The sequence below is a fragment of the Agelaius tricolor genome, unplaced genomic scaffold (assembly GCF_023055355.1).
Source record: "Agelaius tricolor isolate 1412-34295 unplaced genomic scaffold, bAgeTri1.0.p SCAF_7, whole genome shotgun sequence".
Taxonomy (NCBI): domain Eukaryota; kingdom Metazoa; phylum Chordata; class Aves; order Passeriformes; family Icteridae; genus Agelaius; species Agelaius tricolor.
This window is the reverse complement of record NW_027269267.1, coordinates 23,144,397-23,158,615: the sequence shown is the minus strand read 5'-3', so window position 1 is coordinate 23,158,615 and position 14,219 is coordinate 23,144,397.

Genomic DNA, 14,219 nt, shown 5'->3' with positions numbered 1-14,219 from the left:
ACAGATCCTTACACCCCCATTTACTGAATCTTTGGTGATTTCTGCACCTGAAAGCAAAGCACAAAAATTTGGACAGGTATGTATTATCTAACAAACTTCATAGAAATGCATTCATGCAGTAAAGTCTGTCAGTGAACACTTAACCACCTGGACTGTGCAAATAAGGGTACAAGTAGGCATAAGCAGTAATATGCAACATTTATTTTAAAGAAATTTTTTTTTTAAAGAAAAGACCTACATGTTATACTACTCACAATTGTACAATTGGTATAATCAGTGTATATTATATATCTTATTTCTAAAATGTTTTTCTTGAGAATCAGTGGTATAGAATAATAGTGTATGAAGACTCCTTCTTTTCCCACTCACTTTCTTGCCCTTTCTTAAAGACTTGAACCTCCTTTGTATTCAGCCTGAATGTCTACTTCTAATACTGTTCTAGAGCACAACAATTTACAGGGAATTGAAAAAGCAATTTTCTTTGGACAGCTAGCTATTCTCCCTAATTTTCACCTGCCAAACTCTTTTCTATGAATGTTGACTCAATCAGATAAAATGCAGGCTTTAAAGATGTTTGATTAGCTGCCTGGCTTACCTTTAGCTACTCACTTTGCATGTAAAAGGTCTACATACCCACCATTCTTCACTTTCCACTCTTCACTGACAGAGCTTTCCCAAGAGCTGCACTGAGCACTGTGTGCGTGAGCTGAGGCAATAAGCACTTTTCATTTATGGACTGCTGACCACTTCTGGTTTATTAATAGCAAAATATCATGTACATTACCTACAATTCACACCTTCATTTTTTTTGTATGTTAGATCAGTTCTTTACATCAATTAATTTGAAATCAATACAATAATGACTGAAGAAAAACCTTTACATATTTCTCCTGTTGTACTACCACATAATTCTCAACAAATGAAAGATGAGTGATGTGTCACTTATTTTATAAAATTCAGTTCCCATACACTTAGGGATTTTGCCATCATGAGGTACGCTGAATGGTCTCTTCTTTTGTAAACCATTCTCATTATCTCTTTGGAATGACTCAATCAAGTAGTTTGTTTAAAATATTAAAATAGATGACTCATAAATTTTTACATGGAGTATAAAAGGAAAATGAGGATCTTAATACCTCTAGAATGTTGCCTACTTTTTATTCCACTAATTGGAAAAAAAAAATACCTGCTTATATTCTTAGCTGGAAGCTATTTTAAAATTCTGAAAAATAATTTTAAGTTTATAGAGTGTGGGCAAGCTGTGAATGTGCAAATGATGAATGTGTACTTGTGTTTATATGATTGTAATTGGACATGTTTTAGATATCGAAACCTAAGTTTCTATCAGATGAAAGCAGAGTAAAAATTAACTAGATAACTGAACAACCTGAAAAGCTAATAATCTAAAATTTAATTAAATAAAATTTGTGTCACCCAACTTAACGTAATTGTCCTCAGCCTAGGAGCTGCTTTGAGTCTCTGGAATACTATATCAATATACATATTCAAATTAGTCTTGTTAAACTGTTGTGCATTCATTCAAAGTATTGCCTTACTGCTTCTCTGTGTTTAATGACAGTTAATATATGTTTTCCTACCTTCTGCATCACTTCTAGTGCCCCAATGTAATTACAATTTTTATCTTTAGAGTTATTTGAAAAAGGAAAAAATATATTGCAACTGCCATTATAAACTGAAAGAAAATAACTGAGATTTCATAAGAAAATCTTGGAGATTCTATGCTATGGAGCTTTTATTTCTTTTATTTATTCAGTAAATAATTCTTATACAGTATTTTGTATGGCAAAAGATAAAAAAAATTAAATTCCTGTTATAATCCTATTTTAAACTCCACCCTTATGGCTTCACTGTATGGAGCGGTATTAAACACACTAAAGATTAGAAGTCTAGTTGCAAGCTTAAATTTGTTAAACATTTGCTAAATATTTTTCCACTTGTTCCTGGATCTTGAATAAGTCCTCCACATCTACTCCAATTTTAATTTCAAGTAATTTATTTTTTCCCATTCTTGGTATTTCAGGTGAGAGATATCATATTGCCTCTCCACTATCATTTCTCTAATGTCAAAAGTGACGTCCTTTTGTATCTCTTTTTCTATTTTTTCACTGACTACTTTTACTGGATTTCTCTGTAGGCATTTCAGATTTTTTGGAATGTGTGGTGATAAGGAAAGCCATGGATTTGCAGATGCAGTTTCACTGTTGCCTTGTATATATAATTAATAATACTGAGGTTTGACTCAGTGTGTTGTAGTACATTCACTCTAGGATAAAATTTCCCATTCCATGTCACCAAAAACTCAGGTAGTTTTGTAGTTTGTTCCTGTGTCTCTGTCTGTCTGTCTCTCTCTCTCTGCATTTCTCTGGTTAGCTACAGATAATTATCTGTTTAATGCCATGACTTGCTTAATTTATGCTGAAGAACTCTGCCATGAACGTGTGGTTTTCATCTCAGTTCATCTGAAACGCACCTAAGTATTCTCCCTTCAAATATAAAGGTCAGATTTTGTATTATTTACTCTAAAAAAAAATCAGAAATTGCAACCTTTTTAAAACAAGTGCTGTTTTCAAAGTGCCCTCTTTGATATCAATTTCCACATGATTCTATGTGGAAGGTGCTCTCCTAAAACACTGAAATTCAAGAAGACCATAAGATTTATCTGACAAAACAGAGCATCTACTAACTTAGAGATATCTTGTTAATTACATTGCATTGATAAAAAGAAGAAGAAAAATTAATTTCCAAAGCTTAATTTTGTCTCTTCCTTAACTAGGCATTTTAAGTAGACCAGGTAAAATTTTTTTCATAATCCACACTTCCAGACAGAAAAAATATTTTCATCATCAACACTTTTGTTGGAACAAGGCAGTTAGGATTTATAATGTACACGAAACATGTAAATGTTTATTTCACTGCAACAAATTACTTCTGAAGCAATTCCGTGTTATCTGTAGCCATATATATTTTGGGTCCTTGCTAAAAAATACTCCTACTTTTATATTGCTGTAGTTAGTTCCAGAACACTTTGACTAGATTTAATTTAGACTCTGTTAGGGATTCTCCTTTTTACCACACAATTTAACCACATGTTCTTTTTTTAATCAATATAATTTCTTATTAGAAGCCAACCAAACCTGTCCTCCAGCTAAAGTGATTGTGTGAGGGGGAAGCAAAAGGGTCAGAGCTACCAGTTGTGCCTGAATCATGACAATACTTCACAAGGATTTTTGGTTTTCTGCTGGAAGTTGAACACAAGTTCAAAAAACACAAAAAATTGCACTTGGCTGTCTTGTAAAAGGATAACAAAGCCAAACTATGCGTCTGTGAGTGCCTAGCACTTTGCATAATGGGCTAGACAAATAATTTTTGCTTTTGGTGAGATTTTTTTTTTGCTCGTTCATTTGGGTTTTTTCCCTTTAGGGGCTATCTAAATAGATGAATTCCATTATGTCATAGATAAAACTATGGCCTTTGTGTCTCTAGAAATATTTTTCAGTCGAGTTAGCATGACGGAGGCAGTTTATTTCTCTGGCATTTCTGTTCCATCATTATGTTCATTCCATCATTATTTGCTTTGAAAGCTAGATAGATATTGGAATAAGAGTGAAAAAGATTAATCTTCTCATGAATTAAAGTGTCAGAGTTTAGCCCTCCTCTGTTTTCAGGACTTCTGTGGCGGTATTTTCTTTTTTACCTTTCAGAGGATAATTCTGTGATTAGGTATGCAAAAAACTACTGTTTGATTTTAAAGGGCTGTTTCAAGAATTACCTGCAAATAAGCTATGCAAAGTCTTTTGAAATCAACAAAATACCAGAAATTCATAAGAGCCTAAAGTAGGTCTCTGTGATTGGGAATGAGAATATTGGGGTTTTCTCCTTTTTCTTTGTATTTCTTCTGTTCGGTGGACTGTTTTTGTTTTTGTTTTTGTTTTGGTTTTTAATTATGTGGGGTTTTTGTTTGTTTTTTTGGGGGGGGTTGTTTGTTTGTTTTCTTTTTTTGTTTGGTTTGGTTTGTTTGTCTGAGTTTTTTTTTTGAGATGCTTAGCTTTTGTTGGTTTTGTTTTGGTTTGTTATTTTTGCTATGTTTTCTCTTCTTGGGTTTTTCTAAGGGAATAGCCTGTCTACTAGAATTATATTTTCTACTCCTCAACACAGTGTTGTCTGGTTTAAGACAACTTTACATTTTACCAGAAGGCCCAATTTATTTAAAAAAAAAACAACCCAACTCCTAATCTACTGGTCCTGTCTGGAATAGAGTTCAACTTCTCCACAGAGGACAGTATGTTGCATATTTGTGATGAAAACATCATTGACAACATTGGGATGATTTAGCTATTGCTGGAAAGTTCTTGCACAGTGGTGAAGTCTTTCAGCCTGGAGAAGAGAAGGGTCCAGGGAGGCCTTTTGCCAATACCGTATTTCAGTACCTAAAGGAGGCCTACAAGACAGTTGAAGAGTGACTTTTTGTAAGGGTACACAATGACAGAACAAGGTGTGATGGCTTTAAATTGAAAGAGGGCAGTCTTAGATTAGAGATAAGAAAGAAATTCTTTACTGTGAGCATGGTGAGATGCTGGAACAGGTTTGCCAGAGAATGTGTGGATACCCTATCCCTAGCAGGGTTCAAGGCCAGCTTGGAGTTCTGGGCAGCCTGGTCTAGTGGAAGGTGTCCCTGCCCTTGGTAGGGAAATTGGAACTAGATGATCTTTAAGGTCCCTTCCAACCCAAAGTATTCTATAATTCTATGATTCTTTCTTGACTCTCATGATGCCCTGCCAATGAGTAGACTGGGGACACACAGAGGAGGAACCATTTACTCAACTGATCAAAAAGATTTTCCATGCCATACAACATTGTGCTCATCATTTCAAAATGGAGAAAGAATAAGAAAATGGGGTACACACTTCATGGCATTTGTCTTTCTAAGTAACTGCTGTGTGTGATAGAGCCCAGTCTTCCTGGAGATGGCCAAACATTTCTGTGGATGGGAAGCAGTGAATGAGTTCCTTGTTTGGCATTGTTTGGGCAGCTTTTTGGTTTACCTATTAACTTACCCTATTAACCTAACCTACAAAAATCCTAACAAGGATTTTTGTTTTAACCCTTCTGATTCCCTTCCCTATTCCATCAGAAGGAAGTGAGTGTCTGGGTGGTGCTGAGCTGCCCACCAGGATTAAACCATGACAAGTAAAAAAATACACAATATTAATTTAAATTAGCTTGAAATTTTCATCTTTATTTCACTCTGTAACCAAAGGCAATATTTGAAAACATGTTTTGTCACTGGAAATTCACCCAAAATTACAATGGATAATCCAGGACAAGATTCTACTTCTGTTCTGGACTTTCTTGCCACATAAACATTCTAAGTGCTTCCTCCTTTTGTGTATTTCTCTTGCAATCTTATCTATTTTTCCAATGGGATGTCTTTTCGCTACAGACACTGAACAGATTGTTGCTCTTCATTGGCAGAAGACAGCAAGATGTTAAGAGATCTCTCCTGATAAGAATCCTGAAGGTAGCACAGTATAGAAAAATGGACTACTGAGAAAAAACAGAAGAAAGGTCTGAAGGCTAATGCATCTAAAACAGGGAAATGCAATTTTTCCACCATTCCAATAATGAGATGTTGAATGTATTTTTTTCTTTATTTAACCTTTAAAAATATATATTAAAATAAAATCTTTTTGTAATCTATTTATACCTTACCTAAATATAGTAGCATTAATAATAGTAGAATTCAATTACCACTCATATATTTACATTTAAGAGCTGAGAAAAGCTGATGAACCAAAATTAACACTTTGGTTTGTGCTGATTGAGTTTATGAATGATATACTCTAGTTACAAAGTTGTTTTTATGAAGAGTGTTAGAGGGAACCTCAAGATTATGATCTAAATATCACTTGCATTCAAATTTTTCAATATCATTGTGTTTCCCCAATTGCTACTGGATGAGAAGAAGAGCATGCCTCTAGATTTTTCCAGGAAAAACTACTGGTATAGAGTAATAGGAGCACACATCCTAAGGCACAGATTATTTGTCCCTTTAGAGAACCTTCTAGGGTTCTGTTCTGATGGCCAACTGAACCAATCTGGTTGAATTCAAGAGTTTCCAACACAAAGAAGCAGATGAAGATATTTAGAACTCTCTAAAGAAGAATTAGGTTAAGTTGTGGGTGTCCCACCCCTAAAAGTGTTCAAGGCAAGATTGGATGGGGCTTTGAGCAATCTGGTCCACTGAAAGGTGTTCCTGCCCATGGCGGCATGATTGGAGATAGATGATCTCTAAGGTCACTTCCAACTGAGGCCATTCTATGATTTTGTGGTTCTATGATGCAATGAAGATCTAGAAAAGGAAGGGGACATCACTTAATATACACTTACCTGAGATGACTCCTCAAAGAATCTCATCAGACCAGGGAATGAAGCCACCCTGCGAGATGAGTCTGGGTGAAAATGGGCAGTACCTGAGAGTCATCTTATGTTTAGTGTTTAGCATAAATCAGATAGTCTGCTGTCAGAGTTAATGCTTCTGTCCTTACCCTCAAAAACAACCTCTGGGCAACTGACCAAAACCCAAGTGTCTACACCAAAAATCCCTAACTTTAGTTGAAACAAATCTTCAAAGACTAAATTCAGGTTATTTAAATTCCTGTACTTCACACAGTAGGAAAACTCTCTTGAGGTATTGTAAAGAACTTCAAACTGACAAAATGTGCAGAAAATAAATACACTTTAAAATTATTAAATTCTAACCACTGTATTCCTATTTTTTTTTCTAATGTTGATGGTAGTGCATTTTTCAGAGCCTGTTTATTATTTTGGATTTCAAAGAAGTGCTGCAGAAATTAAGGAAAATGAACAATTAAAAGTCATGTGGTGATTCTGCTACTGAACAAATTTTTACAAGCTGAATTAGATACAAGAGGTCTTTCCTAAATAAACTTTTCTATGTTTTATATATCTTCTGAATCATGACTCAGTGCAAGGTCAAAGTTGGGAAATATCACAGTTGTGGATGAAAAGTTGAGATATTAATTATATATTCTAGCCTGTTTTATTGCAGTCTAAAACATTCTAAGTGGTGTTCTGTCCTAGTGTTTTTCAGTTGAGAGTTTTATACCAAGTTTCTCTTTCCACAAGCTTGCACTCCCTCAGTAAGCTTTATTTGTTAAGAATACAGCATGAAATTAATTAGTTTTTCCACCTTACCGATTTAGAGATTATACTGGTAAAATTTGCTAATTGTAAGAAGAAACCCTAGGTGTCTTATCAATCTATTTTTTGGCTGCCAAGGCAACAAGCAGAAGACTTGGAGTTGGCAGCATGATTACATCAGCTCATATCAAAAAACTGCTATATCAAGAGCAAACAAACATGCTTGTAGGCTGCCTTGTATGTGGTGAATAACTACATTAAATCAATCTCAACTGTCTGTCAAAGTCAAATTTATTAAAGCACAACACTGAAAGTGAACTGAATTTTTGAAATCAATATGACTGATGGCTAACAGCATGAGGTTTGCACCTGCATTACATTTTGAAAGACTGACCTTTTCCACAGTCTTTGATTTTTCTTTAATGGGCACCCTTCCGAAACTTGGGAAGTAAGAGTGAATGGCTTCTTAACATTATAAAGCAATACAAACACTATGCTGTTTCTTCCAGAATTATACAAACAACAAATGAAAGCAGAAACATAAAATAGCAGAAATAAGCCCCCATTTCTCAACCTGTCAGCAACATAAAAAAAGCCCCATTAAAGCAGAGTAAGTGGCATACACAAGGGCAGCTGCTGCTACAGGAAAACTTCATTGCAAATATACAGTAAGTCACAGACATTTCATTTTTATTAATTTAAAAATATATCCAGAAACCCTGCCAGATCAATCAAAATGACTCTTTTACCCATGACTTCCAAGCAACTCTACCTTGTTGGCTCCAAAATGCTGTAAGACTATTTGACTAAGAGCTAACTTTCCTTCGGTTCTTGAATATTTGACAGAAGGAATGTTTCCAGAGCTTGGAAAAGATTAGCTTTAAAAAAATTAAACAGCATCTATTTTTTTTTTATTTTGAAAATTTTATCCACTCAAAGTAGAATTGTGTGATTTTATTAGATTTTTTTTCTCCCCAGAGATTATTTTATTGTGGAGTTCTGAAGAAAAGAATGATCTCAAGTCACCTATGTCTCTTTAGGCAAGCAGGAACAACTCAAGGAAAACAAAAAATTAAAATCTCCCATGATTAATAAAGAGATACAAGTCTTCACCTTGTGATGATGTAGCTATAGGAAATTGTATTTTATTTAGTTGTGTAACCACATTCAGGAATTTTTGCCTCAAGACACATTCCTGCTTCTGCAGAACAGTTGTCAACACTTCCTATTGGAATACAGTAGCTGCTAAATGTAAAGCTAATCAAAAATTTTCAGATAGAGACAAAAACTGTGCAAAAATAATTTAGAATAACTAGATTGCTACGACGTCTCTTTATTTAATTATGAATCCAACACACAAGAAATACTGTGTCATTTCTTTCAAATTGATTAAAAACTATAGTCTTCTGGTTTTGAAACAGATAAATTGTGAAGTATAAAGAAAAAAATATAAAAATAATCCCACCATGGAAATTAAATTATTATTTATTAAATAATAATAAATTATATTTTTAATTAAATATATTAAATTGTTATTTATTAAATAAAAACTGAAATCTTCTAAATAGAATTTACATAATATTAAGAAGAAGACATTTGTCCTTTCTGTTATTATATACTTTTTTTTCCTAAAACATGTAAACTAATGATTACAAACCAAAGAGAAATTTAGGCTTATAATAAAGTCAAATATAAAATAGCAACTTTTTCAAAATTTTCATTCATAAAGCCCTACTGAAAATGATTAATACTTAGGGGAAAAAAATTATTGAACCTAGACAATGAACTAAAAAATACCACACTCATAAAAAAATGTTGCAACTTTGAAAATGGTTCCAGGTGGTCTTGCATGAAGAAGAGGACTCAACAAGTTGTCCCCCTAACATCTTTTTCAACCTCTGACAAGCTGCTCCTCTGCAATTCTGGTGAATCTAGTCTCTTTGTTATATAGATAAAACTATTTTTTTTTAATTGGCTATGGCTAATTACTGAGGGAAAGGAAATAATGCCATGTGATCTGGGTAGGGATTACATCATGCATAACAGAAAATTATAAAGATTTTATAAGAGTAATTCAGAAGCTGGCAGTGGGTCAAGCTATAGTTGAGCAATTCTGAATATGGAAATAAATCAAATGCTGCTCAGACACAATTTACAAATAAAAGATTATATATGCCAAGTGCATTATACACTGTGAACAGTTTGCCCAGTTCCTTCTACAAGTGAGTCTAAGCTGGTGTTTAAACATATTTTAAGAACATAATATGCCTCCAGGAGCATGTCGACATGCAAAACATTATCATTATTAAAATAAAACTCTTAAATTTCAAATAGGGCAACTACACTTCTCAGAGGAGGTATGAAGATCTTCTAAATATCAAATACATATATAATGAATAATGCTAGATATTGGCATAGTGCTGAATACCTCATAACACAGAATAGCAAAGAACAATATACTCTTATCCAATTGTTGAAAGCAATTAGTTATTTTTATGATTTCATGGTACTCCTGTAGATGCTTCACACAAATATGAAAGGAGAAGTGATGTTTTTCTTGGATACTAAAACATCAGCGGTTAAGACAGTAATATGTAATTAAGCACATGTTCTGATAAATTTTGAATACTTTTTTATTTATGCTTGGAGAGTTTCTGGGAGAATAATATATTTTCCTATGTTATTACATCCCCACTAACATTCTGCTCTAAGGAAGGACTTGAATTGATACAGATATCCATCTGTTGCAACATACTTTTTTCCCCACAATGGCTGTCACAGGGCTGACAAAGTCACCATGCTCCTGATCAAACCCTACTGAGCTGTGGGAGGTAGGATACAGCCAGTTTACACTGCCTGCCACCTCCATGCTGTGGAATCTGCAGGATTCAGAAAAGACTAAAGGGCAGGTACTACTCCCCTCATCCACTTAGTGCCACTTGTTTTCACCACTCCCTATGATGGCAGTGGTCTCTCCACAAATGGTAGTGGAAAAAATGGTAATAAGCACATGTCAAACAGTAGAGATGCAGGTAAATGGCTGGTCATTTTTGTCATAAGTGTAGGTGGACAAACAACTCAAATGCTGCTTTTACACTGTAGTTTCAGCACAATTTTGCTATATTTAGTGTGCATTTTAGGGCCAGGTTATGAAGGGGAAGTGATGGTGACTGAAAATTCAAGAGTTTTCAGAATGAGGCAGCAGGAGTGGTGATAAAGCATGTGAAGTATAGTGAGTAAATGGAAGTGCGGGACAAAATAGGCCTGGAATACCAACTTTTAGTGCACTGGAAAGAATATGTTGAAAAAGGGAATGAAAGTACATCATACAAGACTGAAAGCCAAACAGAAGTTTCCTTTAATTTTTTTTTTAAATTTGTCAGTGTGCATTTTCTTCTGCTATTTGGCCTCTAGGATCTTAGATTTCTTTTTTGAGCAGCTTTGTTTCATATGCTTCCAGAGATAAAACTTTGGCAGAAAATCCACTGATATTTAGGACCACCATTCAGGGGAAACGTATTACTAAATAAGTCCTGCCATCTAAAGCATTTAGACACCTAGTTCATTCATTTTGATAACAGATAGGCATCCAAGGGTTCAAGTTTGTGTGTTTCCACAAATATTGTTTCAAGGGTGGTTTCACTAGGATAAGTGCCACCATACAAGGTTTTTTATTACTGCAGTTGTAATGATTAAAAAAAGATTGCGCTATCTGACATAGTCATAGAAGTAAAATCTTGTAAGTACAGACCAAGCCCTTGCCTATAGGAACCTAAGACGGAAGATTATGTCTCCCTTGAAAGCACTATGTAAATTTACAACAGTAGATAAATGGAAAAGTATTTTTTTTTTCATAGATTTTCAGAGAGTAATGTAGGCTGGCTGTGAAAGCAGTACTTTTAGAGCCTGAGAAGCTCATAAAGGTAGAGCTGTAGGCCATTAATATAAGCAAGCAAGCATCCAGTAAAATGTGATGCAAATGACATATGAGTTGCCTAGGAAGGCATTAATCAGACTGATGTAATAGCATACATTTTGTGTAAAAGGAGGAACATGCTTTTGGACTTACCAACTTATTTTTATTTTTATTACGTTTTCCAGCTGGCTTACCCTTCTATCAAAATTAATTAAAGCAAAAACACCAATTAAAAAAAAAAAACAAAACAACAAAGAACCCAAAGAAAAATTAAAAAAAAAAAAAGGATGTTAGTGCCCAACTGCAAGCAATGAACTAAAAAAAGAAAATGCCTTGAAATTTGGCTTCTCAGCAGATTCTGGTACTGTACCCATTAGAAGTGAATGTTCAGAAAGGCTGTCACTCTCTACAGTGCCAATCATTGTAAAAGAGAAGGGTAATTTGAAGTCAATCAACCACCACATTTCAGCAAAGAAATCAGATCTGCCTTTTTTGACATTCTATCCAAAAGAAAGTTCACCAGCATTATATTTTTCTTCATATCCTCATGTTATTAGTCAGAGAAGATTTGAGAAATGCATAAATTCTCAGATGAGAAATTATATCATATTTTTTAAACAAAATTAAATGTTCACAAATACTAACTGTCTGCAGATTTGGATGGTTAAAGAAAAAGAGAAATATGTTCTCCATTTTACTATTAGGCTGTACTGTTCATCTTTGTAAGATAATGCTGATAAAATTTTCACAAATTTGTTGCATTAAGAGGAACTATTTGACTTCAGTGTCATACTATCAGATTTCCATAGGAAAACTCTACATAGGGCATGGTTTTGTTTTCAGATAATTTTATCAAACATAATTTATTATGATTTTTATTGTTGCTGTTATCATTATTAACTTGTATCTGAATATCTGCCACTCTGGCTTCCATATGCCTAATGCTATGTAGTATTTAAGAACTGCTTCTCTGCATTGTGTGGCTTTTAAGTATAATTATTGGATTTTACAACAGTAAAGAAAATTCTTGCTATGAATAACACGTAAGTTTTCATGTGCAGCTTTTACATTTGGATCTCAGTATAAAAAAAAGAAAAAAAAGATTATGGAAAAAAGCTAACAAGTTTGAACATACACCAGATAAAACATGCAAACCTGTAAGATGGTAAAAAGGTATAACCTCTGCCCCACTCCCACCCTTGCCCTCCACAGAGGTTTTTAAGAACAGACTCCACCTCTTTGCTGGTCACTCTGTTTCATCTGCATGACTTTTTCCTTCAAGAGATCTCTTTGGTTTGTAACCTCTCTAGTGCAAAATCTAGCTTTTAACAAAGTCCAGAAGTCAATGTCCAACTTGAGCTTCGTGAATCAAGTCTTTATATCACAGACTGTATGTCTATATGAAAGAAATCACATCTTTTCATTTTCTCAAAGCAAAGGGTTTTAGAGGGTGCCTATATGTGTTTGTGTTAATGGTCAGAAGATGAAAAAATCTAATTAAGGGGCTTTCCATGGACAATGTTTTCCAGCATATGACTGGCAGAAATTAAAATTAGTAGACTTACATTCAAATTTTTCTGTATGCATAAATGAGTGTTTTCCACATTCTACTAGTTGTAACCTCAATAAATATGAATAGGATTTTGGGGCTAAAATTAAATCATATCCATTAAGTCTTCAACATTGTAAACATAACCAATTTTTTTATACCTCTATCTAAGAGGAGTTAGACTATCAACACAATTTCATACAAAACTCTTTGTCAAAGCTCTTATTTCAGTGGGGTATAGAAGAATTTTTTCAGGACTTCTCAGTTTTAAAAATTCTTCGAAATATTTTTATTAGCTTAACTTTGTTGTTGACTTGCTGATCCAAATGTCTGGTGTTCATATTCATAATAAATTTGAGACAGTTTTCCAAAATTAAGTCTATGAAGATGCAGTTTTTTCAATTTACATCCAAATGCTCTTTTGATAACATCAATAGGCAATTGAAAATATCCTCCATTTTTCTTTAGCAGAAATATACTCATTTTTTAGGTGAATCTGCACCTACACAGAATCTTATCTAAAGAGTAGCTATCCAGAAAGGAGTAAGTTGCACTGCATGAGAGGAAAAAATTGAAGGAAATTGTTGTTCAAAAAGAGGTAAAAAAAACAACTAAGAGAAATAAAATTCAAGTTTGAGAAAAAATAACAAATAAAAGAGGGAAAAAACTTTGAAGAAATATACTATAATGTGATGCAAACATAGTTTTCATAGCAACCATAACTGGCACATGTTGCATCATTTTTAATGGCTCATGCTGATTAATATTTACTATGTGCTCCATGAAAGTGCACTACACATATGAATGCTGTAATGAAACTTGTTTCAAATAGATGCTTGCCAAATACTTCACATAATGTTACTCAGAAATCTGATAAACTCGGAAAAAAAGCAGTAGAGGCTGTACTGGCTGTTGGGCATTCATCCACCCATTGATTTTTTCTTTAAAATCTGTAATAAAATTAAAGCACCACAAATCACTTACAGTCAATTTCCAGTTAAGACCACATAGCAAATTTTGGTTAGATGACTTTTAATGTTCTGGTCAAGAGATGCACAATTGAAAAATAAATTTTTCACAATTTCCCAACAAGATACATCTTTTTCATCAATATTTAATTTCAAATATCATACAAGCAATCATATGTATGAACTAAATTAGATTTATATATGCTTTAGTACGATTTCTATGAATTTTACCTGAACTTCAAAGTATCTAAAAGTGCAACAGAAACAAAAATTGAATTAGATCAAAGGCCAAAATTGGCTTGACTTCATTATCATACCTCTAAGCTGTGAAAATTTGCTTTTGTTTTAGGTTTTTATAATTTTTTTCTCAGTCTTTTGAGTCTGGTGCTTGTTATCTGCTGTAACCTGGAAAAAAAAATATATCCCTTTACTCGCTTCTTGCTGCTTTGGATTCCTGTAGCCTTCTCTGCTTCCTGAACCTAGAGCTTGAGACCCATCCCTGCAATAACTGAAAATTGATTAGCTCTCAGTTATGAAATCTTCCTGTAGGCTATTGTTTTACAATGAGAACTTCAAATATTATGAATGCTTTCTTCACTCTGTG